Source organism: Notamacropus eugenii, chromosome 6, assembly GCF_028372415.1.
Source record: "Notamacropus eugenii isolate mMacEug1 chromosome 6, mMacEug1.pri_v2, whole genome shotgun sequence".
Lineage (NCBI taxonomy): Eukaryota > Metazoa > Chordata > Mammalia > Diprotodontia > Macropodidae > Notamacropus > Notamacropus eugenii.
Window position 1 is genome coordinate 218,135,648 of NC_092877.1, and position 24,248 is coordinate 218,159,895.

General features: G+C 36.8%; 1 long non-coding RNA gene across 1 annotated transcript; it reads left to right on the plus strand.

The window, feature by feature from the left end:
• The first annotated feature begins 1,395 nt into the window (after positions 1–1,395).
• Positions 1,396–21,937, plus strand: LOC140512685 (uncharacterized). Its single transcript, XR_011969878.1, has 4 exons — positions 1,396–1,486; positions 7,588–7,721; positions 7,807–7,873; positions 17,513–21,937. It is a non-coding gene; the product is annotated as an uncharacterized lncRNA (long non-coding RNA).
• The last annotated feature ends 2,311 nt before the right edge of the window (positions 21,938–24,248 follow it).

The window sequence follows — 24,248 nt, forward strand, 5'->3', positions numbered from 1 at the left end:
TGAGCCAAGAATAATTATTTGTGTATTATTTGAGATTTTTGACCCCATCAGTTAGATATTAAGAATAATCCATATAACTACTGATAATTAGAACTCTAAGGGACCCTAGAGGTAAATGATATAGTCACAACAAATGATCATAGATTTAGACCTAGAAGAGATCTCAGGGATAAACTAGTCTAACTAGCTCACATTATAGATGAGGAAACTGAGATTCTAAGAAAATTGCCTAAGGCGTCACAAATACTGTGTTAATGACAGAGACATGACAAACACCCCTATCTCCACAACAGAGCAGGCTCTATCCAGTATGTCGTACTGCCCTTCCTGTACTGTTCAGAATATTTTTTAAAGCAATTAATAGATGTACCTGATTCACATCTCATTCCTACAGTATGTGGGTGAGCCATTGTATGACTGTAAAGGGAACCATAGTAATCATTTGATTATAGCAAGGGCTTTAGCCTAAGACTCAGCTGTGCTAATACAACTGACATTGACATGCAGCTGGAATGATAATTGGATGAAAAGTATTTCTACTAACCCCTTTACTAATGACATGTTGGCAAGAGGTTATAACATTTTCACAGTTAACTTTTCCACACATGATACAATTCCAAGGCTTTCAACTGCAATTAACCATAAAAGCAATATGATTTTAGAGTGGTAAACATTAAGTTCTTTGTCTTGATTGCAAATATTTTTTATACATTCATAGGAAAAAATAAATGACACAATTTGTATATAGTAGGTTTTTGAGTCATGAATGCATTATATTGTATTATATCATATACTCTTTATTATAGTATGTACAGTCCATTCCTTATAGTACACTACTTTTTAAGGGTTGGAAGATATTGTATCCCTATTGTACAAGACTTTCTGTTATATGGGGTAGGCAGATCAACTACTCTTGCAGTAAAAAAACAAAAACAAAAAGCAAGCAAATCAAAACAAAAAAACTACTCTACATTTCATTCATTCATCCAATCAATACACCTTTATTAAGTACCTACTATGTGAGTACCTACTATGTGTTAGGCACTGTTCTAGGTGCTGAACTTGCTGGTTGAAACTTTCTTAAGTTTTGAGCCAAAAAGAGAGAATCGAAACAGGAAAAGAATATCAGATTCATCATGGAAACTGAACCTGTCCATTACTGAAAATGTTTTAAGTTCTCATTATTTTGCAGTCTTCTAGTCTCTTCCTGCCTTTCTATCTTCACTTTACCGGTTCTGTTTAGTTATTTCCATTAATAGACTTTGTGTGTTCATCCTTTGCTTTCAAAGAGGACCATGACCTCAGAAAAATGATAACATGACTTGTACTTGATTTTGTTTTGAGTGAGGAAGGGCTGTGCAAGGTCACCAGTCTCACTTTCTCCTCCTCAGACATCTGGATCCAGTGACCACATATTCATCAGGATGACTGCAGATGGCCCAGGATGCAATGGGAGACCTCAGGAATAGGAATTACCTCATTTTAAGTGAGTACCTGAAGTAGACTTCAGGAATAAACAAAGACGTGTACAGAATCAGTAGGTAGTATGGTATAAAACTAGAGATGAGACAGATCTCATAAATGTGGATTGAGGGGTAGGGTCAAAAAAGAAGAGGTCCAGGGCTTTGGAAACTTGAAGGGGTGAAATGTTGTGATTGGTGGCCTCAAGAATTCAGACACCTCCAGGGTAGATAGTGCCTACTTACAAACAGTACTGATTTCAAGTTAGCATTGTAAAAAATGACTAGAAAGAGTTGATTAAATTTTGACTAAAGGGTATAGAGTTTCCTGTAAAGAACCAGTTTATTTTTCTAAGCTCTGGTGGCTCTTTTTCATAAAAAACCTTTTAAGACATTTGGTAACTTTTTTTATATGTAAAATATCTATTTGCCAATACTTACTATATTCTTTATGCCAATGACAAGCACTGATGAAATGTAATTTATTATTGAAAATGGGCATTGAAGCTGTCTGCTATGCTAATTGTACTCTGTCCAACATTTTCTTAGATAATTATATGCTATCTATGATTGTTTTTGATTGTTTCTTTCGTATTATTTTCATTTCCTTAAGAAGACTGTTAAGTTCCTGAGTAAAGAACCCATGTCTTAATGTCATCTAGACCAGCAAGTATAGCATGAATTCTTTCTATAATATCTCCAACAAGTAGTCACCCAGTTTCTAAACATTTCTTACAAGGAGGAGAATCTCCCAAACCAGTGCATTTCCTTTTCAGATAGGTCTGTTAGAAAGTTCTGCATTGTACTGAGCTGGTAAGAGTTATGGATTTGGAGTCAGAAATTTGGGGTCCAAATCTTGACACTGCTATCTGTCTGACCTTGAGGAATTCACTTAACCACTTTGAGCCCTCAGTTTTTTCATTTATGAAATGAGACAATTAAACAAAATTACTTTTAATCTGTGACTCTAAGACCCTATGAAATCTGCTGAGACTAATTGGTCTAAGTTCTGCCTTCTATATCCAAGGAGAATGTTTTTGAATTGTTGAATGTCAAAAAAAACCCCTCTAATTTTTTTTTGTCCAGGCTAAATGTCCCCATTTCCTTGAATTGCTCTTATAAAACTTTTATGCCTCCCTTACAACACCTAACTCAGTTCACCAGAGTATAAATAATCAGAATGTGTCATTCCCCCCCACCATTCAGCATAAATAGACATTTGATATAGATAATTGCTCTGCATGTTCAGAACGCTAGGGTTTCCCATATTGACCTAGGGAAGAAGAAAATGGCACACAGGTATTGGACTCCTTTACAGTACTTCAAAATCTATGAACTAATTTGCTCTTCTAAACCACTCTTATGAAGGAACCTGGGCAGCTATGTTGTTTCTATTTTAAGATGAGTAACTGAGGCTTAGGGACTTTCAGTGATTTCCCAAGGTCCACACACCTGGGACTAGAAACTGACTTTCAGGCAATTTCAGTTCAGCCAGTACAGTGGTTTCAGACCTGACCTGTATTTTGGGATTTGTAATGGACAAGGGCAAGCATTTCATCGCGGTCCTGAAAGACAATGGTACTCCCTCGATCTTTGAGTTGGGCACAACCAAAGTCTGCCCTCCAGCTCAAAGATTGGAATACAACAACGATGTGATTTATATAACATCTACTATATGGTGGGCACTGTGCTAAGTACTCTACAAATATTATTTCCTTTGATCCTCACAATAAACCTGGTAGGTAGGTGCTATTAATTTTTCCATTTTATAACTGAAGAAACTGAGGCAGAGAGAAGAGGCTAAGCGATTTGCCCAATCTTGCTGCACTCAGGAATCAGGGAATGCTTACTCCTCCCAACTACCTATCCCATAAGGCCAGTCAGATCTCAAACCTTTGGTGATCCTTTGTACATACATCACTGAACTAGTGCCTGAGTCTTGACCTAATTCAACTCCTTTATTATGCCTCTCTGTTAAGCTCTTGAATAAGAATGAACGAATATGTCTAGAAATACTAATATGTGAAGTCAAGTTCTGTGTGAGCTGCAGATAATATCTCTTCTTGTTAGCAGTCCAAGAACCTTATTTGAAAGGGCTGTCAAAGCTTTTGACTTTGTGTACTTCTCTTCCTGAGCTGCCTGATGATTTTACTGAAAGGGAACCATTCTGTGGGGTGTTTGTCTATGCCAGATTGGTCTATTTGTTACTGTTGGTTTCCTAGTAGCTGGTGACTGCCAAATTGGTTGAACCTGTGCTTGAACATGTCCTGGTCTGTGATCAATGTGGCTGGCTGGGTGCAAGTTCCAATTTATGCTGTTTGGCACCTGTGCAGACAGCAGCGGCTGGCTGACTTGTACTAGAACTTATGGTTCCGATTCAATTTGGCTCCTCTGCATAGACACAGTCAAAAAACATATTTTTTCTTTAGAGTTTATGCTCATACTCAAATATGAGGTAGTATTTAAGAAAATTACAAGATATGTGCGCTAGTTTACATTGAAAAGAATCAGATACAATGATATAATTTACCTATTTATTCACAAATTAGCTACAAATAATGACTTTTTTGTCTTTTTATTTTTCTTTTGAAACCACCATCACAAAACTTCTGCAGCTGTTATTTACGTATTAAAAATAAATAATAGAACCTTTTATTTATCCTATTATGCAGGCTTTGAAAACCTGTTTTGTTCTTGATAGCTGTTTGGAAGGTTATTATGGGCTGTAAGCCAAGATTAAACCTGGCTTTCTGGAAAAGCAAATAGGAAAAAGAAGGTTATAAAGGTCTCTTCCAGCACTCTTGTACTATAATTCTCTATATTCTATGATAAACCTTTTGGAATGAGATGATTTCCTAATGCTTCAAAGGTGAGCATCTCCCCAGACTCAGGTTTGTGGTTCCTGAGCAACAAGAATGACAATGATGATGATAATGGCTATGAAAGAAAAAAGAAAAAATGAATTCTGAAAATGGTTCACAATGGTGTTCAAGAGATCTAAATAGCTCCACCATGTCATCTTCTCATTTGCATTCATCATGGATCACAGATTAAAAAAAAATATATCTCAGTAGTTTCAGCTACCACTTCCCTCTTTTTGATATAAAGCTATCGAGACCCCATAAATAATTATTGGGATACATTTCAGCTGTAGCTTCCCCACATGTGCAAGTGATTACATTTAAATTGGATAATATTCCATTGTTAACGTTTTGCCTTTTATATGTAAAGACATTCAGGAAAAAGGATTGGATCATAACATAAATAACACGTCTCTTGGTCTTGGCTTTGTCTTGTGCAGTTCCTGCCAAAGTCTATTGGAGTCTTCTTGTTTGTTAAATAGGTAAAAAAAAAAAAAAAAAAAAAAACGCTTTTTATTTGTCACAAATGGTGTCTCATGCATTTATCTAGATCCTTTTCCTTCTGTTTCACTAAATCCTGTTCTAAAAATATAAGCATATGGAAAATGATAGCCTTAGTTTTGGCCCTTTCAGTGGGCTGTTTATGCCACTTATTTCCTTTAGAGAAAATTACCTACTTAACATCTCTTGAGATCGTTGTTTAAATTAAAATGCAGGATTTTGTAGTCAAGGGATTTAACAAACACTCTAAAAGAATTGTTTCAAAGTCTTAAGAAGAGTGTATCTTGTTGCTATGATGAGAGGAAGTGTCTATTCATCTGTTAGTTTTTTTTTTTTTTATTCATATTGGAACTTCACAAGAACCTACTGAGGTAGGCACCACAGGTTTTATTAGGCTTATTTTTACAAATGAGGAAATGGATGCTGATTGCTTGCCATGGTTAAAAAGAGGATAGGTCTCTGATAGAGAGAGTGTTGTTCTCCCTCTCAATCCAGGATTCTTTCCATTAAATCATGTTACATTTCCAGTCAAGAAATATCTTTTGAACATTGGCTATGTGTAACATGTACTTTAAGACAAACCAAGTAGGGGATATTTTGCACATTCTGTTGACTTGACTTTGGATTGGTGGAGAGAATGTTGAGCATAATATGACATGTTAGTGGGGTTGATAAAGAGCTTTTAAAGATAACATATAGGTATATTTGGTATACACACACATGTTCATGTACACATCTACTATATATGTGTGTGTGTATGTATACGTGTGTATCTGTATACATAGACATAAGCACAAGTCTAGATGCCATTTATAGACAATATTTGGAAAAAACAAAGTTAGCTGAGGTAAAGAATGGTCCCAATAGCTTTCATAGTTCAAATTCCAGTTTAAATTGGCTTTGAGCCCCCAATTATTGTAAAATAGTAGCTGTGAAGAATGCATGTTTCTAGTTGGGAAAGAACAGTCCTTTCATTTTTACAATTTTTTTAATCAGCTTTGTGGTTCATTGTTTACTTTTCTTAGTAAGTTCAAGAGCTGTGACTGCTTTCCACAGTGTTTGTTTGTGTACAGATGTCTGCTATAGATTGAACTTGCCTGGTGGCTTAGAATTGACTTTAATATGCTACTGCTGACAGTTTTTCTCCTGCAGCTTTTGCTTTCTTTCTCTTCCTTATTCTACTGTATGTACACATGCACATGTTCACACATGCACATATAAATATCTCTTCTCACCTCTCTTTCACATCTGTAGTCTAGAATGGTGGGAAAATGGAGTTAGAAGACCTAGGTTTGACTCCCACCTCTCCATCTTAGTATATGCATGTGACCTTGGGCATGAGTCTCCTTCCTGTATAAGGAGAATTTTGGTTAAAAACCTTATTTTAATGATGAGGAAACAGGCTCAGACAAGTTAAGGGACTTGTCCAAGGTTACACAGATAATGAGTACTAGTACTGGGATTATAAAACATTTCACTGCATGTACATGTTTCTAGAGTACCATGGTGATGCTAATAAATGATGTTCAGAGATTTTAAGTGACTTGATCATAGTCAAGCCAGGATTTGGACCCAGATGTCCTGTGGTTTTTTCATTACTCCACTGTTCATTTAAAATCATATGTATATTATTCCAACTTGGCTGTCTAACCTGGCCACTCCCAGGGCCACCAGACCACTAAAGACCCATATCCTAGATAAGTGCTGGTTGACTCACTGGGGAAATTAATGCAGTTAGCTTTGAAGCTCCAAGTCCTTCTGCAGTTCTTATTTTACTATTTGGTGAGTGAAAATTTAGATAGTTGCTATATGTAGTTGATCCCAGACATGCATCACATTCCATCCTGGCCATCTTTTTGCTACTGGTGTAGTTCCACCCCATTCTCCATCTCCCACCTTCTCATACTTTCCAACTTCTTGCTTTAGGGAGGATTATGCTACCACAAATGAAAAGATCATGTGAATCAAATCCTGTATGGCTCTACTCACCATCTTTATGACTTCTTAAACCAAAATATCCCACCCTGGTTACCACTGTTTTATGTGTTTTATCTCTTTTTATTAGAATATAAACTCCATAAGGACAGTTTCTGTCTCATTTTTGTATTTGTATCCCCAGAACTTAGCATAGTACTTGGCATATAGTAAACACTTAAGTACACATTCATTCACTCATTCATTCATAATATATTGAATACATATACAGTGAAATTCTTTAGGTCATCAGCTACTTTCTCCAGGAATAAGTTGCCATATTTATCATCATCATCATCTAGCATTTATGTAGTGCTTCAGCATTTTCAAAACACTTTACATGTATTATACCGTTTAGTTATCACAACAAATCTTGGAGATGAGTCCTATTATTATATTATAATCCCCATTTTACAGATGAAGAAACTGAGACTTGGAGAGGTTAAGTGATTTACCCAGGGTCACAAAACAAGTAAGTATCTGAGGCACAATTTAAGCTCAGATCTTCCTAGAGCTCACCCAGTACTCCATTCAATGAGCTACCTAGCTGCCTAATTCAAAAGTAGTAAACCCTTATGGATCACCAGGGTATTAAGTAGAATTTCAGTACTTTTTTGGCACACCGAATCTGGAAGAGTTCAAGCAGCTTTCAGAGGTTTCTTTCTGAGATTTAACAATATAACTGAAACATTGAGGGGATGCTGGGCAGGAGCATAAACAATTGTTTGCAGGCATAGCTTGGAATAAAATTATAAAGTAGGTAATATTTAGTTTTATGTCCTTACATTCAGTCACAGCATTTCAGAGACCGTCTAATCTCACCTTTACAAGAATCTGCTCTAGGAAATCCTCCATCACCACCACCACAACCACAAGAAGTGACCATTTAGTCTTTGCTGAGAGACTTCTACTGAAGGATCCTGAGGTATCCTATGCCACCTTTGAAAAGCTCTGTTAAGATTTTCTTGCCTTGTAGTAAAAATATAACCTCTTTTTCTTTTTATTTCTAGTTATTCTCTTTGAGATCAAACAGAACAATTCTAAACGATCTTCAAATCCTGCCTCAGACACTTACTGGTAAGGTAAAAGAGGCTATTTTTTAACCTCATGTCTTCTCTACTCATATACTGAATGGGTATTGCTTCAGTCAGACTGGGACATGGGTAAGACCTTAACTTAAAAAGGCCAAGGTCTCCTAGTGCATCCGGGGCCACCTCTAGCTGTCCTGATTTATATCTCACTATTGAACCCAGGTGACTCCAAAGGAAAGAGTGAGGCTGGTGACCTTGCACAGCCTTTCTTGCTTGAAGCTAATTCACTTGCAAATCATGACATTACCTTCCAGATGTCATGGTCCTCTTTGAGGATGAAAGACCAGTAACAGACTAGCTGTGGGACCCTGGGCAAGTCCTCATGTTTCCTCATCTGTTATACTGGGGATGATAAGGAGCACCTACTTCACAGGTTTTTTGTGAGAACCTTATGATAAACATTACATATATCTATACCTAGATATATATAGATACAGATATAATATAAATAATATGATATTATGATATAATATAAAATGATATATGGATAATATAATATAAAATAAATATAAATAGATATATAGAGTGAGCTTTGTAGTGCCATAAGCCTTAATGTGCTCTAAAACCGCATTATTATTGCTGTTATTAACATTGTACTCTCCTTCTGCTGGTTATTTCCTTTTCCTTTCCCAGAAACCTATTCTCTATCCTTGCCATGTATCTCTGTCTTGCCATATCATCACTAGGGTTCTGGGGAAAGGGTAACAGGACGGTTATAGCTAGGAAAGTCCAGGTAAATCTGAAGGCCTAAGTAGAGACACAAAATCTAAATATGGAGATGTGTAAGGATTTAGGATTCCAACTAAGAGGACAGAAATTTAGACAGTAGATTTTAGTCCAAATGGAAATAATTATTAGATAAACTGAAATTAGAGTTGAGTACAAGATTTACAATGTCATTTCTAGCAGATCCTGGGCAAGCAATTGGCAGAGGCTCAAATGAACAGTCAGTAGGAAGCATTGTAGACCTCAGTTTCTTAACGTGAGGAGATTGGTTTCTGTGACTTCTAAGGATCCTTCCAGATCTAAAGTTATAGCACTATGAAAAACTGATAGGAGAGGTCAGGTTTGCAGACATTAGAATAGAAAAGCAAAGCCTAGAAATCCTATTACATTTTTCCCCCTCTGGAAATTTTATGATAAAAATCAATTGAAAAATTGTATTTACTTTATAGAAATTTACTTTATAGAAAACTTTGCTAGAGTAAAGTTTCCAAGGCAAGATACAACATACAAAGTCAGAACTGTCACTTCTCTAGCTCAGTAACCCATTAGCTTAGAAATATATGTCTTAATTTCTCTCCTGACTTTCCAGGCTTGTATTTTCAACTGCCTGACATCTAGAACTGGATATTCCACGGGCACCTTAAATTGAACACATCCAAAGCTGAACTGATTACCGTTCTCCCACAAACCCTTGCCTTTTCTTCACCATTACTGTCATCCTCCTAGTTCACAACCCAGTTGTCACACTTTACTCCTCAGTCTCTCTCGTCCTTCCTCCTCATTCAATCCTTTGCCAAGTGTTGTCAATTGGACTTCATAACATCTCTGCTACATGCCCTCTTTTTTCCTATGGCGTTACCTCTACCCTAGCACAAGACCTCATTACCTCTCTCCTAAACTACATTAGTAACCTTCTGGTTGTCATCCCTGCCTCAGGGCTTTCCTCAGTCAAGGTCATCTTCCAATCAGGGATCAAAGCGATATTCCTAAAGCACAGATATGCATGTCACCAGCCCCTAGCGCCAATCAGTAAATTCCAGTGAGTCCCTGTTATCACCAGAATTAAACATAAAATCATCTGTTTAGTGTTCAAAGTCCCTATCACCTGGCCTTTTCTACCTTTCTAGTCTTTTATACTCTAATATCCTCCAGGTACTCTGTGATCCAGTGACATTTCCTTCTTTACTGTTCTTTAAAGAAGACACCCCATCTCCTGACTCTGGGCTTTTTCACTGGTTGTTCCCCACATTTTCCAATTCTTTACCACCTCAGATAGAGTCAGGTTCTTTCCTTTTCTTTGATCCATAAAGCAAGTTCTTAAAAAAATATTTATTGATTCCATATCCAGAGAGAGAGAACCATGGAATCAGAATCCCATTTGTTTTAATTCCTCTATGCAACATGACAAATGTGAAAATGTGTTTAATAAGAATATATGTGCAGAACTCATATAAGATTTCATGCCATCTCAGGGAGGGAAGGAAGTAGGAGGGGAGAAAATTTTAAACTTACGGAAATGATTGTTGAAAATTGAAAACAAATTAATTAAAAAATTTCAAAAAAATTGTTGATTTATAGTTGTTTCATAACAGTTTCATTAAAATATTTTATTAATAGCTAATATTTATATAGCACTTCAACATTTTCAAAACACTATATGTAAATATTATCTCATTTAATCCTCATAGCAATCTTTAGGCAGACAAGTTAAATGACTGGCCCAGGGTCACAGAGCCAGTGAGTATCTGACCTTGGATTTGGACTTGGGTGTTCCTAACTCTAGGTTACCTACCTGCCTCTCCATAGTATAAAGTATAAAGTACTGTATTAAATCAAGTCTGGAACAGGGTGTAAAATTTAAATAAGGCCCATTTCTTGTTGTTTTGGAGTTTATATAACTTATCATCTAAAATTATTTAAGTTTTTTGGTAACCATTTAATTTTTTCAGATTATGTCTTAATAATTTGGTCTTTAAGTAAATTGTTCATAAGACTTTTTTTCTATTGGCTATTAAGTTGACTAGATCTCCAAAAACTGTTTACTAGAAGTTAATAGTTTTGTTTGACTATGCACTGGTCACCCTGATGTGGGCTGTTCATACTGAAATTGGATTTTGCCTCATAAAAGCCATATAGTCATCTTGAATCTGACACAAACTTTTGCCTGTTTTAGAAATTTACACATCTTTGAAGTCTAGGTCTTTTCTGTCTCTCAGTTCCTGGATATTGTTGTGCTTGTCAACCAGGGGCATTGGGACCACCTAGGTCATTGGCACATACCCCTTGTAGGGCATTAGCTATGTCCTATTATTTAAATTCCTCACATCTTCGATCAGAGACCATCAGAAAAACCTTAGGAGAGATTACTGCCCAGCCCAGTTATTCATTCTCTCCTCTCCCCTTCAAATGCTATTCCATTTCTCGTATTTTTGGATCCCCTTTCTCCTTTCCAAGTCCTATACCCCTTCCCTACTTTATTCTTCTTTTGGGGATTACTCTGGATGATCTTGGAATCTGGCTTCTGATTTTCCACATTATTGCTAAAGGTGGGAGACAGATCCAAATATAAGAAAACTATTTTCAATCCCAGTCTAACTCCACAAAGTCCCAGTCTGGTGATATTCTCACTGGGCTCACAAGAATAGGACAGGCATTTTGATCCAATTTGTGTGATGAGTAATGGTGGCACTGGATAGAAATGGAAAGTTGGTAAAGTTTCCTGTGAGAGGTAGTGTCGTATGGTGGTTAGAGAAGTGGCTTTCGAGACAAATAAAAACCTGGATTCAGGACACAGACTAGCATAGATTCCAGACAAGTCACTTCGCCTGTTAGGATTCAAGGCACATCTCAAGGGCTATTAGTTATAGAGAAAGTACCCATCTTCATTGACAGAATTTCCTCCTCTGGGAGTTCTCGCAATCACAGACCCTTGCCTCTCTCTATTTCCCTTACCAACAATGCCTAATTACCATAGGGCAAATTTGTGATTAGGAAGTTTTAAATATGTATCATATTAACTCCATGGCAAAATGTATAATATTTAAATACTAATATATTCATTCTATTAGTTAATTATAATCTGTTGGCCAAGTCATATTTAATTTAACTTTTACTAAGCCCCTATTTAATACGAATTGTACTAGATATTTAGAACGTAGTGGCCAAAATGAAACTAGAGCTTAAATTCAATTAGAGAAAGACTACATATAGTAAAATAAACAAATACAAGATAGATACAAAAGAAATAAAATAAATATAAAGATAAAATTAAATTTAAAAACAAAAAGAAATTAAATAAATGTAAAAGTAAAATTTAAAAAATTTAAAAATAAAGTAATTTTAGAGAGTGGTGATGAGGGCATTAGTACCCAAGAGGAATCAAGATAAATCCTTGTAGAAAGTCAGGCTTGAACTGAGCCTTGAAGAAATTCAGGTATTAGAAAAGACAGTGATTAGAATTCAATGCATTCCAGTTAGAAACTGATCACTGGTCCACACAAGCAAAGACACCGAGATCCGTTGTCTAAGGTAGCGAGTAGATCAGTTTGGCAATAGTGTAGAGTACGTGAGGGGGAGTAATATATAATTAGCCTGGGGAAGAAAAAATAGAATGAGCCAGATTATAAGGGACTTTAAATGCCAAAGAGTGAAATCCATATTTTTTTCTAGAGGCAATAGGGAGCCACTGGATGTACCAGAGCAGAGAAATAGCATGGTCAGATCTTTGCTTTAGGAATATCAATTTGGCAACTGTGAAGGACAAGATGAAACGAAGAGATTAAAGGGAAGGTCCAGGCGTGGGGACAGCAAATAGAATACTTTGACTGGAGTCAGTCTGAGTTCAAATTTGGCCTCAGTTGCTTACTACCTCTGTGACTCTGGGAAAGTAGCTTAACCCCTATTTACTTCAGTTCCTCATCTATAAAATGGGACCATACTGGAGAAGGAAATGGTGAACCAGTTCATTATCTTTGCCAAGAAAACCCTATAAAGTACATGGATTAATACGGAATTGTACATGACTAAAACAATTCAACAACAGTAACAACAAATAGTCCAGACATTAAAGATTTTTGGGATACCCTGTATATTTCTACGACTTAAAGATTCGTCACATTATTGATCAAGGATGGGGTAATCTTTTCTAGAATTGCCAGTTTTTCTTGGGCCTTTTTTTCACATAAACAGCAGCCAATGCTTCATGTATAGTGTTCCTTTCCTTATTTTTTTCACTGAAACAAGTTAAATTTTCTTATAAATATATTCTGGATCATTTTCTCCCTTAAATTCCATATTTTATGTTTGCCAACATAAAAGCTTATCTGCCAGGTTTTTTTTTTTGTTTACTTACATAATTTATTGAAATCTGGTGTTTGATTCTCATGAGTTTATCATATCACTACTTGGGAGGAATTAGGAAAGCTAGAGATTTCACTGTGAGCTCTCTCTTCTCATCATATATAGAAATATGAAATTACCATGGTTTCTAGAAGAACCTATTGATTACAGTTGTCAGAAGCGTCTTGCTTATTCATACTCTTTGCTTCCTGTCTTAAACTTTATATGGACAAACATATGTCTGTAAATGTACATAACTGTGTATCTCCATATCTATCTATCTATCTATCTTTCTCTCTCTCTCTCTCTATCTGTCTGTCTGTCTGTCTATCATCTGTCTACATATGTGTATACATATCTCTATCTATTAAGGTTTTTCTCTCTGAATGGAAAATGGATGTCATAGTCAACATTTTCTTTTAAAATTAAGTTTTGTGGTTATTCTGTTGACTTTTGACTTGTGGAAGTTACATTTTCAAAACAGTATTTGAATTGCCGTTGCCCTCTTTATAGTCTGTTCAATTAGAAGACTGTGTGATTAAGAAAAGGATCATAAAATTGTAAAAGCTATTTTTAACCTACTAAATTCTACTCACCTTTTGACCAACGGTTGATATTATCAGGTTCTCTTTTCTGTTCTATCCAGTTTTACCAGCCATGGCCCAAACTGAAACCAAATCCATTTATTAAGCCAAACCAGACCACGCCAATCAGGTTCTGTCCTATGCCAACTGGTTATAATAGCTGACTCTAATGATGAAACAGAAACCAGTGTTAAATGCAAACCCAAAACAAACAAACAAATTCTTCCAGATTGGATGCTACATGTTCTCATTTGAGACACTGGATATCCACTATAAATTTTCTCACTGGATGGAATCTGATTGAATATGAGTATTACTTTCAAGAACCATGTAATTTCTGTTCTCTGAAAATGATTTAAAAATATGCTCCAGTATCTTTAGACTCCCAGATTCCTACTTTGGCCCTATTACAGCAGTTAATTATATTTATTGTAGTGATGCGATGTTTGGAAGACTACTTGTTCTTGATGCTTGTGGTTTTCGTCCCTGCACAAGTCTATGACCACAGTAACCACATTAGCCTGGCTCAGGCACTCCATATTTTACACAGTAATTCAGAACCACCCAAAACCCCTTCAAGATTATAATCTATTTCTTAAACACGTAACATTTGAAAGTACTTTGCTGTCACCCCAGATTAACAGAAATGGAAAACGTTTGCTGTTCTGAAAATGTGCAGTCTAAGCCAGAAACTGATTCAATACAACTCATTTTACTATCCAGTAAGGAGATACTTAGCATCATTTTCAAACAATAATTTTATTTGTCTAGCTATTCTATTTCAGTGAAGCCTGCTGGATGTGAAATTTCATTAACTCAACAAATGAAGTAAGTTTTGTTGATGTTTCTGGCTCAGTGAATTCAACCTGCCAGGTCTTGCTAAAATTTTTGGGCAGATGGGTTGTGTGCTTTTTAAATAAAGTTGAAGTCATGAGTTAAAACATATACATATATATGTACATGTCTCCTCATAACTTTCCATTGGCATTGCATAATCATCAAAGTGAATTTATGTAAATATGCTATAATGCATAGATATATCAGCAGTCAAATATTAAGTATTAATTGAGCTAAAAATTCAAGTGGTTTAATGTTACAATTGTTAGTCCCTAGAAAATGCAGTTTTAAACTATGACACTTTAATGTCGTGAGTCATTCTATCACTTTAGCCTATAGTCCCTGTAGGATTTGTCTTTAAAATGAAAGTACTTTATAAGTTGGCACACATTTTGCCATGCTTCTGAAAGTGTTAGAACTAGATAGGGAAAACGTCAAGGAGTCTAAACTTCTTTAGGTCAAGGGATTGTATCTTTGCCATCTTTATATCCCTCTCAATCCCCAACTCAAGACCTTGCACATGGTCTAAACTCAAAGACATGCTGTCTTTAATTGACTTGAATTGAGGAAAAAAATCAATACTGAAAGCTCACACTGGTGTGGCTTTTTCATCAAAGTAAACTGGCCAAAGGATTTGGAAAAAAATTTATGAGACCCATTCACACTCCCCTTAGCCAATCCAATCTTCATTGCCCCCTGCCACACTAACCACTGCCCACCCCATCTTCTTACTCATTTCTACTTATTTCCTCATTATCAGTAAGCCTGGGAAGCACTTCCCCAGAAACATGAACTGAGTCTATACATTTGTAGTAAAATTGGACACTAGATTTTTCACTACAGCCATCATACCCATCTCTACAAGTGATTTCTGTTTCCAATTAGGCTGTCTTAATGAGCCATGGTGAATTGCACCCACAGAGAATTTTGGCTATGTAGGATTACAGTATAGTTGTATGAACCTTTCCTGAGACTCTATCAAATAAAAAAAGGATTTGAAAAAGGAAAAGGGAAATGTATTCAAATTCCCTCTTCATCTGATTCCTGATTTGTGGATTTTTTTTCTTGCTTGCTTAGTACCAAGCCTGAATGAATGAAAGAATGAATTAGGACTGTCACTGTTTCTTTAAAGTCTTGGGTCAATGCTTTTTAAAAGACAAGTCACACTTGGAAAAGAATTTTTCCTAAAATGTAACTAATTTTTGAATTTGAAATATATTCTAGAATTTTAGTCATTTCTACTATGAATGAAATAACTATTATTGGGTGACAAAACAAAATGAGACAGTGTCCTGTCAATACAAACAGACTGATCACGAATTTTACTTTTCCATAAGGAAAATATGTTATTTGGTCATTCTAGGTTTATTGTATTTCTGATTGCTGTTTAGTGACTAGACTAGATAAAATAAGCACAAAAGTCTAGGATAGGTATTTGGTGAGATGTGCTGAAGTTAGTGTTTCCTGCTTTCATTTTCATCAGAAAAATAATATATATTTCTTGCTATTGACACAGTTTCATTTTCTGCTTTATTTCCAACTTTGAAGACTTGAAAACTTAGTGAAGATAATTGAATAACCTAAACTTTCTAAATGAGTTCAGTTTACTTTAAGTATTAGTTAGAAATCTGAGAGGTCTTTGTATTAGCCTACTCTTAATTGTTTCAGTGAGAAAACAAACTTATCCTCAGCACTTTTGGAACTTGACTTTATATGTTCATTCAGGGGTCAATAAATAAAGCATAGATGCATATTTTCTACTCAAAGTTCTGTATCCAGGAATAGAGAAAGGGCAGTGGGAGGAGGAGAGAGAAAGTGAAGTACACTTTGAAGTGTTTTGCTACATAAGTTTCCATGGGTTCCTATGTACAAAAGATTTCTTAAATAGCTGTCATCTGCAGCTCGAGTACCATCATCTATCTACATGAAGATTTTTCTGAGTACCCTCCTTCCCCCCATTGCTAGGACCCTTCTTCCTAAACTACTTTGTATTTAACTACTTCATACTTAGTCTCTTTTTATTTATGCTCTAAACATTTATATTTGTACTCTCCCTCCTCAATTAAAATGGAAACTGAGAGCAGGGGTTATTTCTTGTTTTCCCAATGATGAGCAAGTGCTTATACTACATACAGTAGGTGGTTAATAAATGCTTGCTGACAGACATGTGCTAGAGACTTCTTTGTCATAGCAAAATAATACTGCATTGAAGAACATTGGGATAAACCAGTTAGAAACTGAAATATTACAGAATACTGAGTTAAAATCACCTCCTCCCACCCCCCTGAATAAAGCAGTGAGGAATGCAACCGGATTAAAAGGCTGACTATCCAACAACTTGACTAACTTGAATTCCAGCCAGACCACCATCAGCCACCTGCTACATACCTCCTGACCTGTCTAAGCCAAGAATTAAGCTTTTTCCCCTTAGAATAACCAATCAGGTTGGCCAGATCATAAATGGATAATACAGAGTATGAATGGAGAAGTAAGTCTGAAAAATAACAAGCATTTTTTCAAATTTGCATACACTGTCACTCGATGTAAATACCCTATGTTAGGATATGCATTTTTAAGGTTTGGCTTTTAAAAAAAAAAAAATTAACCAAATCTGTGATTTCATCAGTATAGAGAACGCCTGATGGGGAAACTCCTTCCACTGATACATGTGGATAACTCATTTTGGGTATCTGCCATAAGCATGGAGAGATTGTGAATTGCCTATGGTCCCATAACCAGGTGGGGCAGAGTCAGGCCTTGAGCGCAAATCTTTCTGGTCTCAAATCTGGTCCATTCTTTTCAGTGCTACCTTGCCCCTTATTCATCATTTAACTACCCATAATTATCATTCATCAATTGGTAGTTTTCAAAAACTAGCTGTCATAGAGACTGTTTGTATCTCTCTCATATGAATCAAAGCACGCCAAGTGAATTCTCTGTGGTTAATAATGTTCCATAATGGGATACAGAAAACTCTGTTCAGCAATGCTAATCACAATAATATTGATGGCAGCTCACATTTATATAGCACTTCCCATTTTGCTAAGAGCTTGGTATGCACTGATTCCTTTTATGATCCAGGTATATGTTGGGGAATGATGATTAATCAGATGGTCTGTATGTTTCATTTATCTTCTCAGATAATTTTCCATCCATTTGCAAAAAAAGCTCTGCTGTAGCGATCAAGAAAACCCCCCATTGTGTTTGTGTCTGCTGGTTGTGTCACAGTTCCTGACTCCCAGCAGCCACAGGTGGGCCTGGGACTTCAAAAGGAAGACAAGGCAAATGACACCTGTGAACAAAGGCCCACGTGAAGGACACATGTGCCCTCATTAGCCATGACTTATGGCCAAATAGGATCCAGGCTCACTGCGGCACCTGCTCTTTATTCTGCGATTTTTTCTGGAGGAACTGGAACAAACAGAAAAGTGGGACCAGAGAAAGAGCCAGGGATGAATGAAAGAGAAAGCTTATTGCCCAGGACTCTCACCCTTATATCTTCCTAGGCCTTTACTGCTCCTCTCCAGTTTTTATAAAGTCAGACCAGATGTTGATCCTGCCTTTGAGAATCTTAGCTCCTTAGAGATGAGGATAATCTGAATTAAAAAAAATATACATTTTTAAATGGAAATTTTTAAAAATGTCATTCAATATTTACAGATTTGTTACAGGCTTTTGTCTCCTGGTATATTTGAAAGAAATCTAGAACACAGGTTTCACTTATTTTTTTAATTGAAGGGGTCATCTCTTGGCTCATTTCTTACTGAATGGGTGTTACCTCACACAAAGTGAGTACCTGAAAAGGTCTTAGCCTAAAAAGGAATAGGTTCTCTCATAGCATCCTGGGCCAGCTCCAGTCATCCTGATGAATATCTGATCGTGGAACCCAGATGACTCAAGAGAAGAAAGTGAGGCTGGTGACCTTGCACAGCCTTCCCTCTCTCAAATCAAAGTCAACTGCAAGTCATGTCATCATCTCCCTGATGTCATGGTCCTCTTTGGGAATAAAGGACAAACACAAAAACAAGAACAAAGGAGATCCTTGGACTTAGTCTTGGGTGGGACCCTATATGTTATGGAATAAAACTCCTTTATTTTAGAAATTGAAGAAACTTTGTTTCAGAGAGGGCAAGTCATCACAGAGGAAATAAGTAGGAAAACTCCATTTTGAACCCAGAAACTAGGATTCTGAATTGAGTGTTCTTTCAAGGATATAAAATTAATATTGATTTTTTTGATTGTCATAAAACCATACTTAAGAAAAGTAAATAATCTCTTGTGATAATAGCTGCATAGAGCTTTAAGTTTTACAAAATGCTTTACAAATATTATTTAATTTCATTTTCCAAACAACCATAGGATAAAGGTGCTGTGAATACCTTCATTTTACAGACAAAGAAATTTAGGCAACAGAGCTTAAGTGGCTTGCCAGGGTACATTCCTAGTAAGTGTCTGAGACTGGATTTGAACTTAGGTCTTCCTGACTCCAGCCCAGCACTCTATCCACGCTGGCACCCAGGTGCCGTATTTAACTAGATAATATAGTAAGAAGGCAGCTAAGCCTGGAGTTACAAGACCTGAATTCAAATTCAGTCTTAGACACTTATGAGCTGTGTGACCCTGGGCAAGTCACTTAACCCTGTTTGCCTCAGTTTCTTTATCTGTAAAATGAACTTAAGAAGGAAATGGCAAACCACTCCAGTATCTTTGCTGAGAAAACTCCAAATACAGTCAAGAAGAATAGGACATATCTGAACAACAACGAAATTGTAATAAGAAAAAACCCAACCCCAAACTATCATCCATAGTTAGAATTATTTAGAGGCAAACCATGGAGCCAGTCTTAATCACCATTCTGACATGGTGATTTGACTTGCATTTACATGCTTATTTTCCATATATTTTGTATCAGCTTATACATGTTATTTTGATATCCTGCTCAGAGTTTTGCCTACAATAAAACGATTGCAGTGATTTCCCCATGAAGATACATGGGCCATTCTCTTTTGAGAATTTTGAGATATGTTTCTATGTGTACTTAAAATCAGAGTTGCGATAGCTAATCTGAAACACTTGGCCTGGCTGTATTGTGCCTGCCTTTGCTATGGAAAATGTTACCCATTACAATGATGAGCTATCAGCACATAGCGAGAATCCTGCCAATGGCGGCACCGTACCCATGGCATTGCTTTTGCTTCCTTTGTAGGACTGTTTAAAGGGTTTGCAAAGACATCACCACAATAGCAATCTTGAGCCCCATAATTTTTGTTTTTAACATTGGATAATTAGGCTACTTCCAAACTCTGTATTTTATAGCCTCACCATCACATCTCTGACTACCCTGCAATCTGACATTGTGCAGTAGGACTGAAGCTTTGCCAGGGAAATCAGAGGCTGGTCACAAATGGACTGTGCTTTTTGGCTGGAGAAAATCTTTGAGGTGGTGCTCTGGGACTGCTAATTTATGGCATGGCTCAGCTTCTTTGTCATCTCACCTCCAGGAAGGGCTGATAGGAAACCGGAGCCTTTCCCCACACCAGTGGCACCTCTACCCTGCAAATGTACGAGCGCTGCTCCTACTTTTCCCTCTCCAGTCTGGTGTGTTCGCTAACACATGTTCCTATAAAACAGTAAAATGAAACAGGCCCCCGCTTTCTTCATTACAAAAACATAAGGTTTTAAAAGATGGTACCCAATTCTCATTTGCTAAAGGTCTAGTCTGAAGCAAGGGGGTAACATTTTCTTTTAAATGACATGAAAAAAATTTTTTTCCTGCAGGATTACATTTGTCACACATGAAAATACTATTCTTAGTCTCCAGTGCAATCCATTCATTATTTTATAGACCCAAAGAAAGTCCTCCAGCGAGTATTACAAAACCACATCACATAAGGTTTCCTAGTGCTGCATTTTGCATTGGGATCTTTGATTTATCTGACAGCTGTGGAATAATACACACAGCCAGACAACTCCCTGGTGACTCCACATGTGTGAATGCGGAAGAGAGCAAGCTATGCAAACTCAGGTAGGGATTAACTTACATTCGATTCATTTTCCCTCCCCTGATCTGACCATTTCTGTTGGAATAATATTCCTTAATTGGGGAGGAAGCATGGTCTACTTAGCAGAGCCTGGACTTTGAGTCCGGAGACCACTGTTCTTGTCCCAATTCTGCCATTTACTTTTGGTGTAAACTTTGGCAAGTTGCTTAGTTTTTAGGGGCCTCAGTTTCATCATCTGTAAATGTATAGATTCATCCCTTTCAAGGGACATCATGAGGATTAATAACGTGCTTTTAAATGTGTCTAGAAACTACTTGGGAGAGATTCATGAGACATAGTCTTGCAATGAGTGAAATATTCCTGGGAAGGTTAGATTTTTTTTTAAACCCTGAGAAGAAACTTACTTTCTATGGCTCATGCAGTGGGAACATGTGGCTTTTCTAGGTTGCCTTTTTACAACATGTGTGCTACCAAATTAGATTATGGCATTTGTATGAAAATGGGCCATTAAAAAATACGCTCACATAGCAACTAAGGAAATGCAGAACCATTAGAAGTCATGTAGCAGAAACCACGACTACTTGTTGCCCAGAAATCCTGCCCACTAGTGTCGGATAAATCCAAATTTTGCATTAAACCTCAAAAAGGAAAAGGAAAAATAAAATATAGGATATAAATATCATCTGGTCCAAACTTGTCTTTCCACAGATGAAGAAGTTGAGTCCCAGATATATGTAATGACTTGCCAAGGTCATATAGATTGAATCATGGGAACAAGGATTTAACCCTTGGACCTCTGATCCACTGCTATTCCCACCATACTATAGTACCCAATGCCCAGGGACCAAAAAAGGACCTTTGAAAATGAGACCCACTGACATTTTTCAAAAAGTTAATAGGTAGAGGGGAAAACTCAAGGTACTTATGACCACTGAGTGGGAGGAAATTCTATATTAAGAATATTTTGCAAATGAAGAAATCAAAGCCCAGACAACTCAAAAGCCTGGATATAATTTTGTTCATGATCTTTCTGTATGAGAAAGGATTTTTAGGGTCACCTACTTGCCTTTTGAGTGAAATAGATAGACTTCCTGTTTCAGGTCTCTCACTTGTCCAATCCATTCTCCACACAGCTGCCAAAGTGATTTTCCTAGATCACAGGTCTGACCATATCCCTCCCCTGGCTCGATAATAGCAGTTCCCTATTGTTTCTATCAAATAAAAAATCCCTTCATCCAACATTAAAAGCTCACTGCTTCCAACAACCTCCTTTTCTAGCCTCATTATTAATTATTTTCCTTCACATAATTTTAAGTTTAGTCAATCTGTCTTTTGTCTTTGCACGGTTTCTATATGTGCACCATCTCTCCCCTGATAAAGTATCATCTCCCTGAAGGTAGAGATTGCTTCTTATCTTTTCTTTGTGTTCTTGTATCTCCAGTGCCTGTGCCTGTGTTCATTGTTCTAGGGTCATAGCAGGTGCTTAATAAATTCTTTTTGTTGTTATTATTTACCAGGGCCAGATATAGATACTATAGAAACTATCGCTAATTATCTATTGGCTTCTTGGATATCATGGCACGATATTCAGAAATGGGGTAAATGAATGACTTCAGTTGCTTTCTTCATCCTCCTTCACTCAGCTAAAGGGGATAATTATTGGCTGTTTGAGTTTTCTTTGGTTGCTGGCGCTCGTGCTTTTTCTAGAGAAAATAGTTTGGAAAGCATAGTCAGTCTCATTTCATTTTCGTCGCTTTCAGTGACTGCATGCCAAGCTAGTATTTAAATCAGGCAGTCTGTAAACTGAGGTGATCTATTTGTTGGACAGCAGACTGCCATTTCCTGGGCATTGGCTGTGGAAAGTTCTCTCACATAGTCCGGGGCTTTTTGGTCAGCTCCTGCTCATATAGGTTGGTTACTACTTATATATGTGAGTAAGGGAGAATAATGCTTTAGAATCAGAAAATAGTGCTATGAGACACATAGGTACATTGTAAATGATTGACAAGAGTGATTTGTTTTTTCAAACAAGTACTATATAACATTGTTGGTAGTAATAAATAATATTCATATATTTGAGATTTATAAAGTGATTTCTTCATGATTTTTTTGATAGTTATTTTAAGCTCTACTGACTGCGTAATGTCAGGCAAGTCACTTAACCTCAGTTCACTGATCTGTAAAATGAATGGGTTGGACTAGATGGTCTCTGAGGGTCCTATCATCTTATATCATTTTAGAGATGAGAAAATTGAGACTCAGCAAAAGTGAAATGACACATCCATAATCATCCTAAAGCTCAAACCTGACAGTGTCACTCCCCTGTTCAATAAATGCCAGTGGTTCCCCATTACCTGCATAAAATCCTATGCTTGGAATTCAAAGCTCTTTATAACCTGGTCCCTTCCTGCTTTCCCAGCCTTCTTATACCTTACTCCCTCCATAGACTCTGTGATCCAGTGACACTGGCCTCCATGCTGTTCCTTGCATAAGACATTCCATCTCTCAGTTCCATTAATTTTAACTGTGTTGGAATTCTCTCCTCCCTCTCTTGCCAGGTTTCCTGGAAGCTACAAGGAGCTAAAATATTACCTTCTACAATATTTCTTTCCTGATCCCTTTGTTGATTATATCTATTTTATTATCTCTGTCTCTCCCTCTCTCTGTATATATCTATCTACCTATCTCTCTAAATCTCTATTTCTCTGTCTATATATTTCTATCTCTCTCTATAGCTAGATATAGCTCTCTACATCTATCTATCTATCTATCTATCTATCTATCTATCTATCTATCTATCTATCTATCTATCTAATCTATCTATCTATCTATCTATCTATCTATCTATCTATCTATCTATCTATCTATCTATCTAATCTATCATCTATCTTGCATGTTTTCTCTGCCATTAGACTGTGGGTTCCTTGAGGGTAATGCCTCTTTTTGCTTTTCTTTGCATCCCCAGAATTTAACGCAGTTCCTGACACATAGTAGCATCTCAATAAATGCTTGTTGACTAGGTGACATATGATGTTTTAGGGCTGGAGTTGGAACCCAGTATTCTTAATGATAAATCCAGCACCATTTCCACTAATATAGCAACTTAACATTCAACAAATATTTATTAAGGTGGTACAGAAGATAGAGCAGCAGGCTGGAGTCAGGAAGACTCATCTTCTTGAGTTCAAATCTGGTCTCTGACATTTACTATCTGTGTGATGCTCAGCAAGTCACTTAATCTTGTTTACCTCAGTTTCCTTATCTGTGAAATGTGCTGGAGAAGAAAATGGTGAACCACTCCAGTATCTCTGCCAAGGAAACCCAAAAAGGGTCATGAAGAGTCAGATACAATTGAAAGATGACTACACAACAACACTATACTAGGCATTCTGGGCACAAATACAAAAATGAAACAGTTCAATCAATTAATCAGCAAACAATTATTAAGTGTCTACTATATACCAGTCTTTGTGCTAAGCACTGGGGATAAAATCAGAAAGAGAAAGAAAAGACAGATGCTTTCCTCAAGTAGCTCACAATTTAATGGGGGAGGCAACAAACAAACAAATATATACAAGCAAGCTATGCAAAAATGGGGGTAAATAGGAAATAGAGGCTTCCTGGGGAAGGTGAATTTTTCATTGAAACTTGAAGGAGGCCAGGGAAACCAAGAGATGCAGATGAGAATGGAAAGAATTACAGTAATAGGGAATAGCCAGAGAACACTCTTGTAAGTGAGAGATGGAGTATCTTGTTACATGGTGGTCAATGTCTCTAGCTAGAAGATGATGTCAGGAAGTAAGATGCAAGAAGAGAAGCAAAAAGAAAATGATCTGAGAAAGGAAGTAACTCAAACAACTGGAGGAGAAGGTAA